Source organism: Cupressus sempervirens, chromosome 11, assembly GCF_028749045.1.
Source record: "Cupressus sempervirens isolate cs-2001-9-10 chromosome 11, ASM2874904v1, whole genome shotgun sequence".
NCBI classification, from domain to species: Eukaryota; Viridiplantae; Streptophyta; class Pinopsida; order Cupressales; family Cupressaceae; genus Cupressus; species Cupressus sempervirens.
In genome coordinates, this window is record NC_143128.1 from 294,733,668 (window position 1) to 294,757,926 (window position 24,259).

The following is a 24,259-nucleotide window of genomic DNA, read 5'->3' on the forward strand; positions in this document are numbered from 1 at the left end:
ATAATGATACATTTGGACTAGGATACACTAGTACTGAAGAAGGAGAATTATCCAAAAGTGTTGAAGAAATAAGTAACAAAGGTAAGAACTCCAAACCTACTTGTCATAATTATGGAAAGATAGAACATACTACTAATGTGTGCAGGAGCAAGACTATAAGTCATAATGTTAAGTAGAAGAACATGGGTTACTACCACAAGTGCAAAAAACAACGTCATCAGGCACATGAATGCAAAACCTAGACCATGCACACTCAAATATTTGAAGGATATTGTTATAACTATTAGAAGTATGGACAAATATCTTTTGAATGCAGATCCAACCAAAGTGGTCATCAAAAAAGAAAACAAAGGTAAAGAACAATGGAAACTCTTATAATTGGGATTATAATACAAGGTATAGTTGTCACTATTGTCAAGTGTATGGACATGTTCCTAACAACTGTATTAGAACACATTTCAGAAGTGATTACAAAAGGTGGTTGAGTCAAACCAGATGTTTTAGTTGTTTGAAGACTGATCACATAAGAAAATATTGTCCAACAAGGTCAAAGGCACCAAGTTGTGAGTTCAACAAAGGTAAAGGCAAGGCAACTATTGAAAATGTAAGAGATGAGGTGAACAAGACATGGAAGAGAAAGGAAGATTACAACACATCAAGTGTAGATGGGATCACTTCACCTAATGGGTTAGGTGATCACACCTCATCAAATTAAGCAATCAAGAGGTATGTGGGACTAATATTTAAAAGATATACCATAAATCAGTCCCAAGGATTTAGTTTTGAAAAGTTACATATGCATGAATAAAGATGCAAAGTATTTTTAGAAATCAAGGATAAATCTTTAAGTTTTGTTAGTTTTTCATGTTATTTCGATCATGAAAGAGTTTCATATGGTTGCGAAGTGAAATTTTAGTTGATGCCAAGCTAAAAAAAATTGTTAGTTGAGGTTGAGTTCATAGTAGTTTCTAGATGTATGGAAAGACACATGGATGTTGAGCAAGCCAAAAATTCAATTGAAGCTGAGCTTACAACTATGTAAGAACTTAGCATTAAATGCAGTGTTTTAAGGGTTATTTGATCAATTTCTTGTTAATTTGACATCATTCAAATTCAAAGAAGAACACAAAGAGGTGAAGGCAATCTGGAGAATTTGATGTGAACATTTGCGAGAGATTTAAATTGATGTTTGACACCATTTTAGCAGGATTTATAAGGTATTTACCATGTGCTGAGCTATGCAATTTCAAATTTTTCAAACCCTAGATACATGAAATGGTGTCTAGTTCTAAAGGAAAAGGTGTAGAGGGAAAATATATTTTAAATGTTCAATTGATTAGCAATGAAATCAAACAACCTATTTTCAAGGCTATCCTAGATATAGCTTATAAGTAGGATCCCTCTGGTGCATTGTCTATGATACCACTACAAGTCTTGATGATTCAAGATTTTAGGAATTGTTACACATGCAAGATTAGAAGCATAAGAGACATGTAAATTAGAGAAGTATATGGGAAACTATACAAAAATGGAGCGTTGAAGGAAGAATTCAAGATTATCGAGAAGAAACAGTTATCTCATGCCCTAGATTTCCCCAACATCTTCAAAATAGAGTGGATTAAGATTTTTTTAAGTAGATTCATGATAGATGTATATGGTTAGAAAATGGGCTAGTAAAAATCACAAAGAAGATTGTTCACAGGGTAACAGGGTATCCAACCCTAGATCGGCCAAAAACCATGAGAAGTGAATCAAAGGAAATTATTGAAAAGAACATAGGGGTTGTATGGAATAAAAGGGGAATGACCATTGATACTATCACGAATCCACTGATAGCTTTTGTAGTGAGGGTAATAGCACACAAGTTTTATCAATCTAGCAGATTAAATAGTGTACCTTGCATTACAGTGGTAATAGGCTACAAAATTGTGAAGAAGGATCATACTTATGATCTTGCCAAGTTGTAGTTGCAACAATTGATTGAGAATTTGGGAGCCATAAGGAAAACCAAGAGTGTATAGTGTAAATTTGGATCTATTCTAGTATGTATTTTCTTTTATGTGCAAAATACATTTCTACATTTGGTAAGGTTTCATGGAAGGTGAATAGATCAATTATATTTAAAATAGGAGAATTTATTGATCAATTAGATGATAACTTTGAGTCAATGAAGAATAGTTATTTTGAATATTTTAAGAAAATAATGAAGAAAAGACTAAGGATACCAGTCTCACTAGTGGAGAAACATTTTAATGATGTTTTCTTCCTAGTTGATACTGACTTCACATATGTACAAGCAACAATTCCTAGGGTGAGATGGCTAAGGCCATTAGGTTATGAAATCAATGTTGATGAGGCCTCTATAGCAAACACAGTGTTACTTGTAGAAGAAGTGAATAAGGAAGCCAAAGCATTTTCTAATTATGACTTAGCCTAATCAAAGATCACTATGGAATTGAAGACTACTTCAATGACAAGAAAGAAGAAAAAATTGGTGAAGAAATTGAAAGAATAATTTGGTGAAGGAGCTAAAGAAGAAGAAGAGGAAGATGGTGAAGAAGAAGAGGACACATAGTCTCAAGCACCATTGACACTAACACAAGGTTAGGGATAAGATCAACAAGAGGAGGAAGTAGAAACTGTAGAAGGTGTCAAGGAAGAAGAAGCTAGTGAAGCACCTATAACTACTACTAAGAAGAAAAGAAAGGAAAAGACTCAAGTAACGAGAAAACCAAATAATGTTGAAAAAACTAATCATCCCAAACCTACAACACCTACCACAAGGGCTAGTACAAGAGTCACTGCACAAAAGGCTAAAGAAATAGCCAAGCCTAAAGAGAAGGAAGCTGGAGCACAGAAGAGACCAACGAGGAAGTATGTTGCCCAAGCTAAATTTGAAGAGGAGATAATTGAATTAGATGACAACAACCAATTCCAAATGGTGAGTCATAGTAACTGCTCAGATATAGACAATTTATGTGAGAATGTTAGAAATAATGCTAATTTATCAAGTTTCTCTCACATTGAGTTTGATAATCTTGGAAAGATTGAGAAGGACCAAGTAGAAGAGGTACTCTATGTCATGATGGCTATATTTAAAAAGACTCCTCTAGAACTTTCCAACTTCATACCTAAAATTTTATATGATAGAGTTGAGAAAAAATGACATTATTGTTTAAACACTAAAAGACAAATTAGGGAGACATCCCTTGCTCAAGTTATGCCAGAAATTAGTAAGGCTGAAATATCTAAATCCATTAAGAAATATGTTGTAAGATTTGTACCAAAGTATAGGGCATTTAGCATATTGCAAAACAATATAGAGGATGTTGTACAGAAGTTCAAAAAAATGTGGAAGATAACATATAGATTGTCAACATCAAAAGAAGCTAACCAAACACCTATTGAGGTCAGAGAAGATAAAGAAGATGATAATGAACAAGGCACAATTGAGTAAGGTACTGATGTGAATATTGATAAAAAGGCATCAGCTAAGGAAGAGCAACAAATAGAATAGAGTGTACAAGATACACAAATGTCAAGTGCCAGCCCTCCATAGGTAACAAGTGTAAAGATTGAAACTGTGAAAGCAAAAGATGTTTCTAATACTACTAATCAAAACATCAATCCCCTTACAGAGGAAGATTTGAAAAGGGTACTTATCCAGTCCACTCTCTAGGCCAAATTATGTGACAACCCTATACTAGTGAGTGTAGATGAAATTCAAAAGATAGAGACTATAACTATAGGGGAGGAAGTAAAAACACAAAAAACACCTATAATCACTACCCAAGTCACAAGTGTACAACCTTCATAACCCAGAGTTGAATATTAAAGGAAGGAGACAACATTTTTCACTATTAGTACACTCATGCAAGACACTCTAGTCTCATGAAATGAACAAGAAATTGAAAAGGATAAGGTTGAGATAGTTGGAGAGGACAAGGTGGAAACACTAAAAAATGATGGGACTCAAAGCCAAATAGCTTAGATAGATACACTTGCACCTCCAACAGAAGATCAAGGTACAATTGAAACCATAGAAGCAGAAAAGGACAAGTCTAAAGGGACAAGTTTGACACCCAATTCAAAGGAGATACTAGCAATCCAAGCACTAGTGACGCTACCAAAATTCGATATTCCTTCCAGTCAAACTCTTTAGAGAACAAGAACAAAGGCAACTCCATTACAATTTTTAGTATCAATTCCTAGCTCATCTAAGTTAGAAGAGGTAATTACTTATGTAGATGTTAGCCTAGATGAAGAGATTGTGTTGCCTAAATTTGATTTGGAAACAATCACTATTGAGCAAATAGGCATACTACACAAGGCCCTAACAAAGAAGAAAAATCAAGAACTGCACAAAAGGGAGCATAGGTAGAAGAAAACTTTGACTGTATCAAGGAGATTTTCTTAAATGCATTCAGTTTGCCTACTCCAAATGAAACAAAGCCCATCATTGAACAATTGACCAATATAGTGGAAAGAGTTAGTGACACATACATGGATACTAATGTCAAACTATTAGAATGGTCTAAAAAGAAGTTTCAAAAAAAGGTAAATGAGAAGATACCCAATAGTATTTTACTAACATAGGTTGAACTAGCAACCAAGATAGAGAGTGTGAAGAAGGTACTAGAGAACATCTTCTCTCTGTACACCAAATAGTGTAATCCTAAGCTCTTCACACAAGAGGTAAGGAATCACATCCTAAGTTTGGATAGCCAAATGCAGTCATCCAGTGCAAAATTTCCTGAGTCTCCAACTCAAAGTGAGAAACACTTTAGGAACCTATTGCAATCCTAGAGTTAGTTAGCATCATTACAAGCAAATGAAGCCTACATTAGGGCTAGACTAATCAACATCTAGTCGACATTGACTCCTTACATGGAGATTTTACATAGGGAGCTAGGCTATGCAGAAATACTTATGAAGAAAGGCCCCAATCTTTTTACATTAAACAGCTTAGTCCACCTTGAGCTAGCCATCCAAATTAAGTTTTTGGAGGTAGCTTGTGATAATTGGGATGTCGCTCTTAAAATTATACTTGAGGTCCATAAATCCTTTTTGGACAAATACACTATAGGTGTATAACCCATTGACATCAGTGTCAAAAAGGGGAGTAAGAAGAATGGGGGAGCAAGCAAGTAGAAAAAATAAATACCTATAGCCAAGGGGGAGTAAGAAACAAAGAAGTAAGAGAAAAACAAAAAGAAAAAATCAGTTCTGATAGGAACAAAGGAAGAGTATTAGTTGATGCAAATCTACTCAGTAGGAGAAAGATTTTGATATAGAGTATAGTATGGAATAGATTAAACAACTCAAGGGGAGTTATAAAATTTTGAGGTATAATTCATGTTGCAAAAATTTTGAGATTTTGAAATTTTGTATAGAAGTTGAATAAACATCTATGTTATGCTCATAAGAATAAGATCATTAATGTATGACCAAGTTTTTTTGACACTCATGTCAAAGGGGGAGATTTTTAATCTCAGATTGGTTTTAACAAGTGAGTGTCTATACACTTAAGTCATTTACTTAGTTCATGCTGAACAAGTAACCTATGTTGAGCCCAACATATAAGTTACAACATGCCGAGTAAATAGTGAGTGTCGAGTCACTCATGTGCCAAGTCACTCAAGTGCCAACCAGATAGTATGTGTTGAGTGATTCAAGTGCCAAGTAAGTAGTGCATGCCAAGTCATTTAGATGTAAAGTGATAGCATTTAATTCATAGTTAGTGCCAAGCACCAAGGACTTCAAATGCTGAGTAACATAGTTTTAACATTGTTGTTTGTATTGGCACAAACTACTATGTAAGCCATTTTTGGGATGACTTAAGGATTGAATTATGATCTTTTGTTGATAAGGACAAATCATAAGTGGGAATACCTATGTATTACATGCATCTAATTAGGAAAAAGGAAGGTATATGTGGCAATATGGATGAATCACAGTTCTTGATTCATACCTAACCCTAAGTCACCTAGGTCTTCTTAAGGAAGACAAACCCTAAACTTTTTATGAATGACTAGAGAGAGAGAGAAGAAGATTTTGCATGTGCAAATAGGAAATTCATGGTGACCAAGATATTATGATTTAAATTACATTGCAAAATAATTTAAAGGAGAATAGAGGAAGGAAATAGTAAACAACAGAAGACATCTAATCAAGAAGGATCAAGTACACATTAATATAGAGGTGATCTGACATCAAGCAACAGAGTGCTAATTATAGGATAATTGTTGAGACATTCTAACAAGTGAATCAGTTAAATCTCTTAACAGAGTAGTCCTAATAGGATGTATTGAAATCCTCTAACAAGGTTCTTACTTAATTGTGAGTTGAAGTCCTTTAATCAGGCACACTTTTAACAAGGTTTTGAAATCCTTTAACAGGGTAAGACCTAATAGTCTTTGTAAGCTTTTAACAGGGTAGACCTTCCATAGGGTAGATCATGTTTCATGATCTAACATTGTAACCTTCATTAGATACACTTTATTATTGTAGTAGTGAAGATGTGTGGGTGTTATCTCCACCCCAGTTTTACCTTCTCATTGGAGGGTTTTTGGGTAATCATGTCTTGTGTCATATATGTGTGAATGCTTAATTGTTTACATACTTTAGATGTATATGCTTTACATGGTATTTAAATTTACTTATTAAATTGTGAGATGGATGTATGGTGAATGTTTTTATGGGTTAAAGGTTAGAATTCCAACACTTTCCACATGATAGCTCATAGAGATTGTTTCTCAAAGTATGTATTGGTGTGATAAATCACACTTGAATATTGTTGGTCATGGTAGAGTCAAGATCATATTCCTTGATGGTAGAGTGAAAGGGATTGATGGTGTACTACATATCCTTGTCTTAGCAAGAAACCCACTTTTAGTTAGCAAACTTGGTGATGGGGGTGTGCAAATTGTTTTCTTGAGTGATGGGTCCAAAATGACAAGAGGTTCTATGGTGCTTGCTAAGGGTGTTATGATGGGAACCTTGTGTACGTTGGATGCATGCACAATTTAGTTTAATAGCACTTTTGTGGAGTCTAAGAAAAGGGCTTTAGATTCTTCATATTCACTAGTAGATCAAGAAAATAAGAAGACCATTGTTTCTAAATCTAATGGTTATAATTTTCGGGTGCCTATGGGTGCTAATACTTTGGAGATGAAGCTCTTTGTTGAGAAGACAATGTTATGGCACCAAAGACTTGGTCACATTGGTGAGAAGGGTCTTAGAGCCCTAAAAAATAAGAGCCTTGTTGAAGGCCTTGATGATTGTGATATGGAGTTTGAGTTCTATGAAGATTGTATTTATGGTTAAAAACAAAAAATTTCCTTTTACTTCAGTTCTCATAAGTCTTCTAGGGCTTTGGATTATATTCATTCATATGTGTTTAGTCTAGTTAATGTTCCTTTGATATCTAGATCTTTGTATTTTATCTCATTCATAGATTATTATAGTAGGATATTTGTGTATTTCCTCAAAAGTAAATATGAAGTTGTTAGTAAGTTCAATGAATTTAAATCCTTGGTTGAAAATTAGACTAGTAGAAAAAATTTTGAGGATCAATAATGGAGGTGAGTTTTGTTCAACATAATTTGACAAGTTTTATAAGTATCATGCAATTGAGAGACATAAGACATATCCATAAACTCCACAGAAAAATGGAGTTGCAAAGAGGATGAATTCAACATTGAAGGAAAGGGGTAGGACTATGTTGAGTGGTGTTGGTCTTGAACAAAATTTTTGGGCTGAAGTTGTATCCATTGCATGTTATTTAATTAGTAAGTCTCCTACTTCAACACTTCTTGAGAAGAAACCCATGGAAGCATGCTCTAACAAGAATCCCTCTTTGAGACATCTCAGAGTCTTTGGTTGTGAGGCATATGCTCATATGCCAAGTGTAAAAATATCATTTAGTAGGAGAACAAGATAGTTAAATGTATCTTCATTGGCTATGCTGTTGCTATTAAAGACTACAAGCTTTGGGATCTAGTTGTAGAGAAGGTTCTCTATAGTAGAAGTGTTATATTTCATGAGCTGAAACCTTCCATAATTGATTTGCAGCTAGAGAAGGAAGAGAAGAAGAGAATGGAAGTAGTTCATTTTCCTATTACCTCTAAGGAAGAAGAATTGCAAGCTCTTGATAGACCTAAGAGTGAGGAGAGCTTAAGTAGCTCTAAAATTTTTGAAGAAGAGCAAGAACCTAAACTTCAAACTTTGAGGAGGTCTACTTGTGATAGAAAATGACCTGATAGATTTGGTTATTCACTTAAGAGGTTTGGATATTCTTTGTTGGATTCTAGTTGTATATTTTCTTTGATTTCTAATACTGATGAGCCTAGTACTATTAGAGAAGCTATGGCTATGAATGATGCAGATTCCTAGATAGAAGCCATGAATGAAGAGATAGAAACATTGAAGAAGAATGGTACATGGGATTTGGTACCTTTTCCTCAAGGACAGAAACTTGTTGGATGTAAATGGATGGTCAAGAAGAAAGTGGTTCCAGATGTCAATGTTGAGAAGTATAAGGCTTAGTTGGTTATGAAGGGTTATTCATAGGTGTAGGGAATTGATTAGAGTGAATTATTCTCTAATATAGTAAAGTTGACATCCATTCGATTATTTTTATCACTTACAATTTCTTATGATTTTGAAGTTGAGAAAATGGATGTGAAGACAATGTTTCTTCATGGTGATTTGGAGAAAAATTATATGTTATAGCCAGAGGACTTCATTGAAAATGGTAAAGAAAATCATGTTTGTAAGTTGAAGAAATCTCTATATGGTTTCAAGCAGTCACCTAGAATGTGGTATCAAAATTTTGACACTTATGTGTTGTCCTTGGGATTTTTGAGGTCTAAATCTTACCATTATGTGTAAAATAAATATGAAAATGGTCACATTCTTATCATATTCCTATATGTGGATGATTAGCAACATAGTTTGATATGCAAGATCTAGGTGCAGCTAGATATATTATTGGGATTAATATCATTAGAGATAGAGCTAGCAGAAAGCTTTACATGAGCCAGAGGAAGTATGTTAACTCTGTGTTGGAGAAATTCACCATGACAACTTGCAAACAGTTAGTTGTTCCAATGTTACATGGAACAAAGCTATCTAAGAAGGATTGTCCAAAATCTCCTATAAAGATGGAGGACATGTCTTGAGTACCTTATGCAAGTGTTGTTGGTAGATTGAAGTATGCTATGGTCTGTACAAGACTAGATATTGTCCAAGTAGTGGGAGTCCTTAGTCGATATATGGCTAATCTTGGAAGGGTGCATTGGAATGTAGTTAAGAGAGTGCTCAGATATTTGAGAGGCACATATGAGTATTTCTTGTGTTTTCATCGTAACTCTTCTGTATCTCATAATTTTATTTGAATTCATGGATATGTGGATGTAGATTGGGTAGGTGACATTGATAGCAGAAGATCCACTAGTGGACATGTTTTCATGATGTTTGGTGGTGCAATTAGTTGGATGAGTAAGAGATAAATTATAGCTTCTTTGTCCACTATGAAAGTAGAGTACATGGAAACTACTCATGCTTCTAAAGAGTCCATTTGGCTTAAAAGATTGTGTTCTAATATTAGTTTTGATGCAAGACATATTACTATCTATTGTGACAACCAAAGTGCTATTTGTTTAGCAAAGAATGCTACTTTCCATGCCAAAACAAAGGATATTGATGTATAGTATCATTTTGTTCATGATATGGTGGAAGATAGAAAGGTGAAGTTAGAAAAGGTTGCAACTTTGGAGAATGTTACAGGTGCATTGACAAAGCTAGTGAACATTGAGAAGTTTAGATGATGTGTTGGTTCTATGAGCCTTGGGGCCTATGTTGTTATATAGTAACTCATGTAAGGTCTTTTTCAAGTGAGAGATTATTGGGATAAAATAACTCATCCTTACCATGATTTATTGTTTTATTTGTGCTTTCATGGAAACTTGCTAAATGAAGTTGGATTCTTCCACAAGAAAAGGCTTCGAGTAGAAAAATAGAAAGCTTTTATTTTTTGGTGATTTATTCTCTTATGCTTTGTTTTTTTGCAAGGTTTGTGCATAAGGAAGTTTCTAAAATAATTTATAGATGAGTTGAATGTAGATGCTTTATAAATTTTTTCCTCTTGTATGAAAACTCTATAAGTACAAGGCATTCTTGTAGAGAATTATGTGTGAGAGAGCATTTTTATGCTACCAGAATTATTTTGGATTTAATATCTCAGAATATCCTTAGAGAGTTGTGGCTCTATAGATTGTATTGTAGTTGTCGTTTCTAATAATACACTTGAGTCTGGCTTTTGAGTGGTGAGTTTTTTCCTGAGAAGGGTTTCCCATGTATATCTTGTGTTATGTGTTTATGAGTTTAATCTTTTTGTATGTAGTTGTTTAACTTGCAATAGTTTACGATTTTGTGAGATAAACTTCAGCATCATCTCTTCTATTAGATTTAACATTTGGAAGTGTTTTCGCACTTAGGCTTCCTTTCATAGAAGAAATAATATATGGATCGTTTAATGAGAAATTTACATATTCAAATCTTAGAATTCTTGCTATTATGCAAGGAGAGAGATTTCAGTTGTTTCAAAAAAATATCACTGCCTAGAAAATTAGCAGATGCATTCCAAATGAGTAGAGAAAATTATTATTAGTTCCTGTCGTAGGCACAATACTATAGCATTCAATGAAATGTTACTTTTCAATTAGCTTGTCCTATCAGAAGTTTTTATTTTTGAAATTTTTTTAACTATATATAGTTCTAATATATTTTCATATTTTACTAATTTCATAGAAAAGTATTTATTTCAAATCTTATTGGTTGTAGCCTTGCTATAGTCATGAGTTGGCTTTTATTTTCTAATTATTATTATTTTCCAAACTTAATTTAGCTGCCATTAATATGATAAGACAACTCAGTAAAATGAAATAAATAAGACTGACAATGTGTAAGAATATCTTCTTCATATTTTAACATATCTTATCTTGAGAAATTAAATTAAAATATTTCTCCACTCAATTTTAGGATTTTTCACAATGTAACTTTCTAGAAAAATAAATAAGACTAACAATGTGTAAGAATATCTTCTTCATATTTTAACATATTTTATCTTGAGAAATTAAATTAAAATATTTCTCCCCTAATTTCAGGCTTTTTCAAAATGTAACTTTCTAGAAAAATAAATAAGACTAACAATGTGTAAGAATATCTTCTTCATATTTTAACATATCTTGAGAAATTAAATTAAAATATTTCTCCCCTCAATTTTAGGCCTTTTCACAATGTAACTTTCTAGAAAAATCAGATCTTCTTTTGGAAAAATCTAATCACTTAAAAAAATCTAGTAAATTCTTATACATTGCAAATTCATAAGATTTTAGAAATTCCTTCTTTTCTGGGTTTTGTAATTTGGTTATAGAGGAATGTTGTGTGTATTCTTTGCAAACCCATTTTTTAGGAATAACTACAAATGTTTTACAAATAGAGAGCCCATATTGATTTGGGCATTCTCCTTGAGTTATTCATGGGCAGGTTGTGGAACCTATGTGGAAAATGTTTCATCTCACTTGGTTGGTTGATAGCCAAATAAATGGTGACATGAAGGCATTGATTTAGTTTTCATCTTTGATTAGAGAAAAAATGAGTCACATGTTTGACTCAAATTTTATATCGTATTTCTTGACCTATTGTCAAGACTTAGACTTATGATCATGGAATGCAGTGATTTATTATCTTCTTGTTTGAATAATGTAGAGAATTGAAGATGAGGATGACCAAGAACTCAATGAGTAGGAACACCAAAATCTTGAATGCCACTACAAATGTCATTACTTCAATCAACCCCAGACCTCCTACTGCTCACCAGGTAATCATCTATCGAGTAACTTTGAATTTTGTGTTAAAGAGAACTCTGGTGAAGATTTTTATTGCATTAGTGATGATATGGGTTTTGTTTATTTAGTTGGAGTTTTTCTTCTTTACAAGCTATTTTAGGAAGGTTGTAGTTTGACTAGGTTTAGGTTTGTTTCATACCTTGTGCAACATGTACTTTCTGGGCTATCAATTTTTTGTATCAGTATCATGTGCAGAAGGAAAATAAATAGATATATTGAAAAATATTTATATTGAAGAGTGTATGTTACAAGAATATTGAGAAAAGTGTAGGAAACATCCAATAGAGGATGGAAATGCAGATGCAATCCAAGATTTAATTTGTTGTAATTGGAAAGATTCATGGAATGCACAAGCTTTTTAAATAGAAGCCAATGGATTTCCCATCAACAATGAAATTTTCCACATCTCTGAATGATGGTGGGACTATTTTCCAAGTAAATCTCTATGGAAGCCCTCTTTTCAATTAGAGGATTTTGCTGACTTAGTAGGGAAAGATGGTAATTTTAATTATTGTTTGGACAACACAAGCACTTCGGTGCTATGTAAAATGCCTTGTGATCAAAGTGTTTAAAATATGGGTGTGGTGAATTTAGATTTGAATGTTGACATCCACTTCAACACTAGGAATCTATTGGCCTAGTTTTTCGCATACACTTTTCAGCAAACTCGTTATAGATAGAGTATGCTTGGTCAATATATTTAATTTAAGTTAAACACACATAAGTAGGAATAAATCATTTCAGAAAAAACATAGCTATATTGTATATATTATTAATACTTTGACCATAACCTTCAACTAAGTTTTAGCACAAACTAGACACTATGTGTTCTTGTTATATAGAGGGAGGGGTTTTCTTATCCATGGAAATGTGTATTGATTAGAGAAAATAATATATAGGTCATTGGATAAACAATATAGTTAGTTCATAAAAATAAATGGTTGTATTTTATTTTCAAAGTAAATAATATATAGGTCGTTGGATAAACAATATAGTTTGTTTGTAAAAATAAATTGTTGTATTTTATTTTCAAAATGTGTGCTCGTAGGATTTGGGCGTTATGTAGTCATTAGCTCATTAAATTATTGACAATTCTACTGTCTAGTTCTATAGGATCGTTAGACACATAATTGGATGCAATGGTTTATCACATTAAACATTTGACATATATGGTACCCCAATATTGAAATGAAATGAAAGATTTCTAATGACATCCACGAGGCCATAAGCCTAAGGGACTCACATAAAACTCCCTAGTCAATCTGATGTGATTTCTCTAGGCTGTCCCTTTTGTTGTGAATTTGCATAAGATGGCCCCCTTGAGGAGTCTTGGTCCTTTGAAGAGGTCTTTTATGTTGTTCACTTTTAAAGTTTCTTTGTGCTAGTTGTGAATGTCCTCGTACATGGTGCAGTCTTTTAGATAGTGCCACTCCATTTCCACCACTCCCTCTTTGAAAAAATCTACAAATTCTATCCTCCCATTCTTCCTTAAGGACCTTCCATCTGCTAGTTTCACATCTCAAATGGTGTGATTTAGATCTCAGTTGGGCGATTAAGATTTTTGTCTTTCCTTTGATCTTAGCCCCTAAATATTCTTTGTCATCATGCTCACATGTGGGATTGAATTATTTAACATAATAGGCTCTTTTCTTCCTAACTGATTATATAGGCCATATTGTATATGCACAATACTAAGGATTGAATGTCAAGCTAACTTTGGTCACCATATTCTTTCTTTGCACACAAGCCATACTCTATTTATGAACAAAGAAGTAGCATACAATGAGAACAAAATAATTATAACTTTACAATAATCAAGAAATTTTGTAATCTTTCCTCCCACACATAAGTCATATTTTGGACCAAAATAATGCACCTGACCGCATGACAGATTTTTTAATTTATTAATTAATTTAAAATTCTGTGGTTCTGTGATTTTTAAATTAATTAATAAATTAAAAAACCTATCACATCAAGTGCATTTTTTCAGGACAGGCTAATCTCCATCCAAAATGCACTAAAGACAAAACAAAGTCAAACTTATTTTTTTCTAGATTCACAAAAATGTAGTGATTTTTTTTCCAATTTTTTTGTTATTTTCAATTGCAAACTATGCAAATTATGAAATCAAATGCTGAAATTTTCATAAAATCTATGATGTTTTCAATTTTTGAAAAATTGATCAACTACACAATTTGGATGTTTGACTAGTTAGCCAAAGACATATTTTGGCACGAGCCAATAAATTTTAGAGAACTGTACACACCCATTAGACAAAGTCGATGTCTAAAAGAAAAAAAAAACCCTTTTGTTGGCCTCAATTGTGTAAAGATGGTCATATTTTCAAGAGTAAGGTTTGTTTCTTTTCTCATATCTCGAGAAACTCCATTTGTTGCGAGCTTGACAAGGTAGCTTTTGTGTCAATGATTACATTACTCTTGTCAGTTGGCATGATGCATGCCAGTCTTTTAGGGAAATGGCTAAATAGTAAACTTTTTTGTTTACCTGCCTATGTTGATGGCTAGGCCTCTTGCCATGCCCGTACACCATCCGCCCTGCCAAGGATGTGCACGCCTGTCCATGCAGTTACCTTTCAAAACAAATGTCAGACATACGACGTTGAAGTGACATTTTAGTTTAATATGTTCCTAGCCTTTATTTAAATAAATTTATAATGTTTCGACTGAATTGCTTTAAACATTTGTAATTATTGTAATTTAATTATTATAATATAAGTTTCCGCTCAACTCACTAACTTTAATTAAATTTTTTTAAAAATATGCAAAAACATTATAAATTTTTATGTTTCAAAATTATTTGATTTACAATTTTAAAAAAAAACCAAACCTATATTACATTTGTGTTGAATTTAATATAAATAAAAAATTTAAAAGTTAAAAAAAATGCATAAAAAAATTATAAATTTAATTAAACAAATGAAATAAAATATTTAATTATGTGCACAAATGTTTAAAGGAATTCAATCGAAACATTATAAATTTATTTAAATAAAAGATAGGAACATATTAAACTAAAATTTCACTTCAACGCCGTATGTCTGACATTTGTTTTGAAATGTAACTGCATGGACAGGTGTGCATATCCTTGGCAGGGCGGATGGTGTATGGGCATGGCAGGAGGCCTAGCCATCAACATAGGCAGGTAAACAAAAAAGTTTACCATTTAGTCATTGCCATTGAGGAAGTTGCATAGGGAGTCGCATAGGTAATTGTGAAGGAGATAAATAGATAAATAAGTTCTCTTGGGGGTAGTTATACTACGAATTTTGCTATTAGTAAATATTTTAGGAATCTATATTAGTATTATTATTAACGAAGTGACTTCATGGTTAGGATAAGTAATGGTTAGTGAAAATGTATTAAGATATTATTTTAGTATGCTTTAGTAAATAGGATACATATGTGTATGCATGTTTTGAAAAATTATAATTATTTCTTTGTATAAATTATAATTGATGAACTTAACATATATAGAATGCATTATACTTTATACTAGGCATCTAATAATGGCTATTTCTTTTAAGATGTTTAACATATAATCAATGCATGTTATTAGCATACTATTCAAATCTTGACATATTCTTATAGTGATTGAGATAAATGCATGCATAATTTAATGAGCATTGAAGAGAAGGAAACTTTACATATGTAAATTTGATATGTAAACCTAGGCAGGAAAATATGTTTGAATTAACCTCCTTAGAACCTTGTAAAAGGATGTTATATAATTTATAACTTGAATGCACAAGTACAACACATAGTATAAAATAAATTTATATAGAGGCAGGATTTGATACGAGTAGGGATTAGATTCTTGGGTACTTGAGTTTTACATCATCTTACAATGTCATCAACTAGAATTAGAAACTAAATCAACTATGTTCTTAAGGTCATCCAACCTATGGGGTGTTGTACCATTGAATTGTCCCTTTTGTTTCATGATGCCACTAGGATTGAACATTCAACCAACTCATTTAGGGATCATTCAATTACTCGTTGGAAGCATGTTGCAACTTTGTAACCCTGACAGTTAGGTATTCTTAACTCCTAGATATATGACAAACTTATTAACATGTGTAGTTCCTTATATGACTTCACAAGTTTATCTTTTTAAAAAAATTGTAATTGTGTTTTTTGTCCTAAAATTTTGGGCATGACAGAGGTGTTCATGGAGGAAGAGACAAAGGCGGATTTAATAATAAAAAATATTCAGTGTTATTATTGTAATAAGTATGGACACTTTGAGAAAGAGTGTAGATTGAAATTAGGTAATAATAATAATGTCAATTATGCTCAATAAAAATGAAGATTCTTCCTCGAATAATTTAAGTTTGTGTTTTGGCAAAGCTGAAAATAATCTGAATGATGTTTAGTATTTGGATTTGGGGTGCTCTAATCACATACTTGGTAATAAAGAGATATTTTCAAAACTTGGTGATGGTTTTCAATCAAGTATTACACCTGCTCATAACAATACAATTGATTTTGCAACCAAAGAAGCCAAGGTTATCCAAACAAAAGAAGGCAAGAAAACTATTCAAGATATTTATTATACTCCAAAGTTAAAGCATAATTTATTAAGTGTTAGACATCTATGTGAGAAGAATTATAGAGTTGTATTTGAGAATATAAAATGCACTATATATGATAAGAATCATGATAATAAAGTGGTTAGAGTTGTTTGTATGACAAAGAAAAGGATGTTTCCTTTAAAGTTTGGTAAAAATAGTAATCAAATTGTCAATATGGGTTATGAGGATAAAAGTTAGTTGTGGCATCTTAGGTATGACCATTTGAATTTTAATAGTTTGAAAATTCTTATATTAAATGCTTTGGTTCTTGGGTTGTCTAGGTTGAAGAGAATATTAGGATTTGTGAAGAATGTGCAAAAGACAAGCATGCAAGACAATCATTTCCAAAAGGAAATGCATGGAGGTCCTATCTCTCACTTCATATTATTCATTTAGATATATGTGGTCCTATGCAAATACAAAGTTTGGGCAAGTCATCATATTTTATTGGTTTTATTGATGATCACTCACACATGGGTGAAACACTTGATACTTTGAAGAGGTTTAAAGCTTGTGTAGGGAATGAAAATAAGAACACAATCAATGTTTGAGAATAGATCGAGTAGGAGAGTATTGCTCTAAAGATTTTTAGAATTTTTTTGAGATGAACATGGCATACAAAAACACACAACTACATACACACCTCAACAAAATGGATTGGCTAAAAGGAAGAATTGTAGTATGGTAGAAATTAGTATGGTAGAAATGACAAGGAGCATAATACAAACCAAGGGTTTCAAGAATTCTTTTTGAGCAAATGCAGTTGCTAAAACTCCCTATATTCTCAATAGGAGTCCTACAAGTTCCCTCGACAAGATGACTCCTTATGAAGCGTGGTATGATAAAAGGCCTTTAATGTAAATCAATTTCTTTTTAAATGTTTCTTTGGCTTATGTTTGTATACTTGATCAGAATAGACAAAAGTTAGATGCTAAGAGTGAACCAGGTATTTTTGTGGGTTATAGTGAGGAGAGAAAAGATTACAAATTGTATAATCTTGTTACTAATAAGAATTTTGTCTCAAGAGATATAATTTTTAATAAAGGGGGAGTTTATGGTCATCAAAAAGGCCATGTTGAGAAGACAATTTATTTTGAATGATGATATTATTGATAATAATGATCATGAGCAACCAAATAATGGTTCTATTTCAACATCTTCAAGTCAACCAAGAAGCCGCTCATCAAGTCCAATCACAAGTCCAAATTCAACTCCAAGGCCTCAAAAGAAGTTGAGACAAATTAGTGATATTCATCAAAGGAATCACAATCAAGCACATCAAGAAGATCTAATAGGAAGGACAATAAATTTTGCATTACTTTCTCAAGTTGATTTTGAGCCATTATATTTTAAAGATGCATGTTCTAATGAGGTTTGGATGCAAGCAATGAAAGAAGAGATGAATTAAATTCATAGGAATGAGACTTGGGAGCTTTTAGAGCTTCCACGTGAAGAAGAAGATTGGCACCAAATGGGTCTACAAGATTAAGTATAATAGTGACGAGAGTGTTGAAATATACAAGGTAAGATTAGTTACTAAAGATTTTACTCAAAGGTATGGAATTTATTATGAAGAATTTTTTGCACTAGTAGCAAGACAAGATACTATTAGGATGTTAATTTCACTTACAACACAAAATAATTGGAGCATGCATCATACAGATGTGAAAAGTGTCTTCTTGAATGGGTAATTAGAAGAAGAAACTTATATGTGGAGCAACCACAAGGATTTGAGGTTCAAGGCAAAGAAGATCATGTCTACAAGTTGAAGAAGGCTTTGTATAGCCTTAAGAAAGCACCATGTACATGGTATGCTAGAATTGATGAGTATTTTTAGAAGAATAGATTCCAAATAAGTAAGAGCAAACCTACCTTTTACTAGAAATAAGAAGGTAATGATATTATCATTGTAAGTTTTTATATTGATGATTTACTATATATGGGTAGTTGTTCTAAAATGAAAGATGAATTCAAAGCTACTATGATGGATGAATTTGAGATGAAAGATCTTGGTCTCATGGAATATCTTCTTGGAATGGAGGTTTGTCAAGGTAAAGATTTTTTTTTAAATTGTTGAAAAAAGTATGCAAAAGATATGTTTAAGAAATTTTCTATGGCTAATTATAAACCATTTTCCACTCTATTTGCTCATGGATTTGTGTTGTGTAGAGAAGATGATAGATTACAGAAGTATTTTTGGGAGCTTGATGTTTCTAATCCACACAAGACCTAATATTGCTTATTTAGTTTCTCTTATTTCAAGGTACATGACAGATTCATCATAAATACATATGAAAGAAGCCAAAATAATTTTGAGGTATGTGAAAAGAACTATTGAAATTTTGGTATTCATTACTAGTCTTTTAAAACATTAAGTCTTATTGGATTTAGTGATTCAAATTGGGGAGGTAGTGTGAATGACCATAAGTAGATATATATGAAAATTGTTTCTCTTTTGGTTCTGGTTTGATTACATGGAATTTAAACAAGAAAATTATTTTTTCTCTCTCATCCACATAAGAAAAGTATGTTGTAGTTACTTCAGTTGGTACACATGCCATGGCTTAAAAAGGTTCTTGAAGAAATTGGGGAGAAGTAAATTCAGCCTACATTAATTTATTGTGACAATGTAAATGTTATTAAGTTAGCAAAAAATCATGTTCATCATAGTAGGACAAAGCATTACTATCTGAAGTATCATTTTTTCCATGATTTGGTATAGAAAAAGGAATTTGAATTGAAACACATTATCACCCAAGATCAACTAGCAGATATCTTCACCAAGTTAGTTTTAAAAGATCATTTTTTTATTCTTCACAATCAAATTGTGAGCCCACTCAGCATCAAGGGGGAACTATATGGATAAATGATGCTATTAGAGTTATTGGGAGAATATTTTTATTTACTTTAATTTTTATGCAAATAAAAAATGTGCTGAAATATGAATATTCATATTTAAGATTTAGTTTTATTTACAATTTTTTTTGTTTTATTCCTTAGAAAATAAAACTTGTCTTTGTACTTGTGTATCTAGTTTTTTTCTTATTTTTTGTGGATATGAATTCTTTATATGCAACCCTTTGTAATTATTTTCAATAGCATTGAAATAAAAGATATAGTTTGAGAATTTAGTTCTTGTGTAAAATCTATAGAAATGAGGAGCATATGGCTATTGCAATTGAAGCTTATACTTGTAATGTGGAAAATAAACTGATGTCTGAATCAATAAGTGAGCTTTAATGGCAATGCAAAGAGCCACACTTAATAGAACTATAAAAGGATTTATGAGACAAATTTGTAAAAAAATAAATTGATGTCTAAATCAGTAAGTGAGCTTTAATGGCAATGCAAAGAGCCACACTTAATAGAACTACAAAAGGATTTATGAGACAAATTTGTAGGGAAAAAATTTATGAGACAACTGAGTCATGCCTCAATCAACATCTTAATAGCAATACCATAGAAGACATGGTTGTGGATACACCGAGGTTTCTTATATATATATATATATATATATATAATTGGTAGATCATTACATCAATTTGTGAAACATGACTTCGGGAAAATAAGTTAAAGGGGATTGGATAAATTTATCTAGTAATAATGTATCAAGTTTACATTCTATCAGATTCATCAAGTTGAAAAGAAGTGATGAAGATAGTATCAAAGAGCGCTAGTTGTACTACTCAATCATAGTTAGTGTTTACGTTGAATATCTTGAAGGGCATAAGACAAGTAAGAATTCTATGCCAAAAGGAATGATCAAAACATGTATTGGGCTTGCTAGAGGTAAATTACAATATTTGCATCATGTTGTCTTGGAGTTTGGTAACTCATCATATTTGTATACACCAAATTTGAGGATTTTGGTGAAGTGATAAGAAGATTAAATATTTTCATTAAGGAAATTCATCTATCTGAGATCTGTTTACATATTGTGGCATGGACCTCAACTTGAGGCTCAAACCTATCTTGGTGACTCCCCTTGTGGCATAGATAGGAGGTATAGAAATAAATTAAAAACTGCACCCAATAATACCATTTACTTAAAAGTTCCCAAATTAATTCAACATGTCATTTTTTCTTAAGTGTGTTCTGGAGAATATAGGTATTGAATAATAAAGAATAGCTTAAAGGAAGATTTTGTGTAATCATCAGACTATGTAGTGCCTCCTTCATAATGTTAGATAGAAATGAGTAGTGGAAGGTTATGGAGTTTTATAATTGTACTTGTAATGCAAAAAATAAACTAAAGTAAGAGGATTTAAAACCAGTGAGTGAGATTTGTTGGTGATGAAGAGAGCCAAACTTTCTAGAACAATAAAACAAAGTTTTTAAAATAGTTCATTGCAGCGCCATTTCAAACTAATAATTCCTTGCCTACACTTGAAACTAATAGGGAATTTGTTCAAGGTAATAAATAAGAATTTAGAGGGAATTAATTTTTATAGATTTGAAGGATTTTGTTGGCAATTTTTTTTTTCTTTCTTTCAAATTCTAGAATTTTAAAGCCAATCAAAGTGGTATTTGGCAACTAACAGGCAAACCATGTAGTGAATACATAGCTGGGAGAGACACGTGGAAGATTATAGAGTTTAATGTGGTTTATGATGGTGTGGAAACCTTACATTCCACTAGGGCTCATTTGGTTGCTGGCATTAGATAGAAATTAGCATTTGTAATTCTTAAAAAATTCTAATCTGTTGTTTGGGTGCACAAAATCAGAATGTGTATTAAAAAATTAGAATTTGATATCCTTATTTACCCTCAAATCTAGGATTTGATCTTCCATCTAAGTACATGGAATTTCTCCAATTCCCATTTTAATTCTAACTTGCCAAAAACTTGGATTACATATGAATTTTACACCATCTTGGAGATAATCCAAATCCTTATGAACAAGCAATTTGAATTATTAGATGGACCTTATTTTCTTTTGATGAGGATAACTTAATCTCGTGCTTTGGTATTGGGGATGGTATGTTTCAAACCTATCTTACCAATTCATTTTCATATGACACTTTACAAAATTCATAGCAGACAAAGTGAAATGCTTGACACTAACAATACATTCTTGTTACATCATACAACTTCAACTCATGACCAACAAGTGTTTAGTTTCTACCCAGATGGTAATTTATGCAATGGATTTGAAGAAGCACTAAGACAATACAGCGAAATAGTCCCCAACCATGACTTGTTGGTTAGTAAGGATTTCTATTTGATTAAGCTTTGATGTTTACAATAAAATGTAAATGTAGAATGGCTTGTGTATTGAAGCCTCGACTTTGAAAGTATGTCTTTCTAGAATGATTAATTGGGTTCATAATTATATTGTTCATGTGTGTGTGTGTGTGTGTGTGTGTGTGTGTGTGTGTGTGTGTGTGTGTGTGTGTGTGTGTGTGTGTGTGTGTGTGTGTGTGTGTGTGTGTGTGTGTGTGTGTGTGTGTGTGTGTGTGTGTGTGTGTGTGTGTGTGTTTGTGTGTGTGTGTGTGTGTGCGCGCGCGCGCGCGCATTGGTGTGTGCATGTGTATTGAGTATAGTTATGTCATTTACTAATATATTTCATATTTTTCTTTTTCTATGAAAGGGACAACATCTTTTGCACCAATCATCAAAGCAATGATCCATATTGTGGAGCAAACTGGGGGGCAATACCCTGTTCTTTTGATAATTTCAGATGGACGGGTTGTATATCATTTATTTATGCTTCTTTTTAAATGTACTGTTAATTTAACAAAATGAAACTTCTTTCATCTTGTTGGATAAAAAACATTTGCATACTAGAATTCTTGTATTATATGTAACATACACTTACACTACACACATTATCCTTATTGTTTATGCTTGTACCCATCCTCAAACTCATCTAATGCAAGTTAAATATTTATAGGTAACAAGAAGTGTTGAAACTTAAAATAATAGCCTGAGTCCACAACAACAGAATACATTCAATGCAATAGTTCAAGCAAGGTAATCCCATGTACATGATTTTTTCATATTTCCAATGCTAATAACTATTCTATAAACTTGTAGACATAATGCATGAATTGTTATGACTGATGTAGTGAATATCTGCAATTCTATCCTAATGTATACCATACAGTTTTATTCCAAATAAATTTGAATTTAAAGCCCTTCCTGTCATCACCCATAGAAATCATTTTCATCATATGTATCCATGTTGTCACCTCAAATACCATTTTCTTCATCTTTATCCATGCAAGCACACAAAATTGTAGCCCAATACAGTTCAAATACTAATGCTCTTACGATGCTCTCCCAACTTCACAATATCTATCATTGGCTGCCATGTAGAAACCAATCTAATATTTACATTTATACATCCTTTATGTAGTTTGTATATACAAAGTTCTCATCTTGTCTACGTGGTTGTCATTACATTTGTGGGTGTTAAGCCTTGCTTTTGGCCCCCAATCAATGCAACATGATGTTACTCTTTCCATTTATGGTAGGGGAGGCTCATCCAAAAATGCCTTGTTGCTTCTTGTTCACCTAAATATATGAAATCAAAAAGTTCAATTTAAATAATTAGATGATATGTTAAATAAAAAGACCTCAACAAAAGTATCTGGTATTCAATCATACAAGTCTAAAAAGAGAGGGAGAAAAAATACCAAGTCAACTTCTTGTTCCTCAATAGCTCCTTGTATTTCACAAGTTGAGCATCTTTATTTTCTCTATCTAAGAAGCTTTTCCTTATTTCTAAAAGGGTTGGACGTTTTGTAGAGAGTGTTTGGTTGCCAATGCTCACAATTTTACTTAACTAAAATCCCCTAAACAATTAATAGTAAGATCACTAATGCTATTCAAAAGGGACAAATTGAAATATAAATTTGTAAATTTCTAGATGTGAAAACATAGGTTAAGCTCCCTACTTTTGGAAAAAAAACACTTACCACAAGTTGAAACAATCAACAAATTAAATGGACTACATTTCATAGTTGGAGACAATCTTCACATCATAAAAATTTGTTAATTAAGCTCAACTACTTCTTAACCTATTAATTGATAGTTAATTAGAATTTCTTTAATGGCAAATTAACTCTTGATGACACATCTACGATCTCATTAACAAATTTATTGAAACTATTGGCACATCTCATCATATAAATTCCACTTATTCAGTATGAGTAATCTTGGTATTCTAACAAGGGTAATCCTCTTAAGGAATAATAGATAGTTCATTTTCTAAGTTTGGAAAAGATATGAATTTTATAAAGGAACTCACCCTAGTTGTAAGCCATACACCTTTGTTGTATGTGGGGTATTTTTTAGTATTGGATTTTTTGTTGTATAACTAAAACTCATCCTCCTAGTAATCATTTAATCACCAACCTTCAAAGAAAAGTAACTCAATCAATTTACTCATATAATGCTATTGTTGTGTAACATGTTGATGCTAAGATCATGCATGTAACTTCAATAGATTGATCACATTGCTTCAATATGCTGAAATGAAGGTTCTTGAGAGTAGGAATAGAATATTTTCAAATATGTTCTATTGTTAATGCTTTCTTATTCTCTGTTAAAAATTCTCCACTAAAATCCATTGTAAACAAGTTTATATGTGCATATAAGTTAAAGAGGTTTGTATGTTTCACACACACACACACACACACACACACACACACACATAATTGGCCTTTAAAGGCTAGTAGCTACCAAGATATTAGAGTAGTAATAGTAGTCTTGTGCACACATTTTCTACTACTACAACACCATGACTTCCCCT